Here is a 698-nt window from a genome sequence, read left to right as displayed (position 1 = left end):
TGGACACTAAGGGGCAATTTATTAGCATGGCCAATCAACCTAACCCGCACATCTTTGGACTGTAGGAGGAAACCAGAGTACCCAGAGAAAACCCACACAGACACGAGGAGAGTGTGCAGACTCCACACAGACAGTGACCCGAGCGGAGAATCAAACCCAGGACCCTGGAGCTGTGAAGCAGCAGCGCTAACCACTGTGCTACCGTGCCGCCCCAATAATTTTTGCTTCACAGTAAGCAACAGTGCGTGGTGTCATGAACAAGAAAGATCCCATTAGTAATGTGGGGAATTAAATTAAAAAGGCCACTTTTGCTAAGGCACTGCTGAGATTTGAACTCAGGATCTTCTGTTTATTAGACAGGCGCTTTAACCAACTAAGCCACCGCGCCAACAAAGAATACTAATAGAATGGTTGCACAGTGGATAGCACTGCTGTCTCACACCCAGGGACCCAGATTTAATTCCTGCCTATGTGACTGTCTGCGTGGAGTTTGCATGTTCTCCCTGTGTTTGCGTGGGTTTCCTTCGGGTGCTCCGGTTTCCTCCCACAGTCCAAAGATGTGCGGGTTAGGTTAATTGGCCATGCTAAATTACCCCTTAGTGTCCTGGGTTATGTAGGTTAGAGGGATTAGTTGGTAATATATGGGGATAGGGCCTGGGTGGGATTGTGGTGGGTGCAGACTTGATGGGCCGAATGGC

At 49.1% G+C, this 698-nt stretch overlaps 1 non-coding gene across 1 annotated transcript; it reads right to left on the bottom strand.

The window, feature by feature from the left end:
• Positions 1–314: 314 nt before the first annotated feature.
• On the bottom strand, positions 315–388 carry trnai-aau (transfer RNA isoleucine (anticodon AAU)). Its single transcript has one exon. It is a non-coding gene; the product is annotated as a tRNA-Ile (tRNA).
• Between the last annotated feature and the right edge of the window lie 310 nt (positions 389–698).

This window comes from Carcharhinus amblyrhynchos, chromosome 23, assembly GCF_965287045.1.
Source record: "Carcharhinus amblyrhynchos chromosome 23, sCarAmb.v2.hapA, whole genome shotgun sequence".
Taxonomy (NCBI): domain Eukaryota; kingdom Metazoa; phylum Chordata; class Chondrichthyes; order Carcharhiniformes; family Carcharhinidae; genus Carcharhinus; species Carcharhinus amblyrhynchos.
This window is presented reverse-complemented; position numbering and strand designations above follow the sequence as displayed.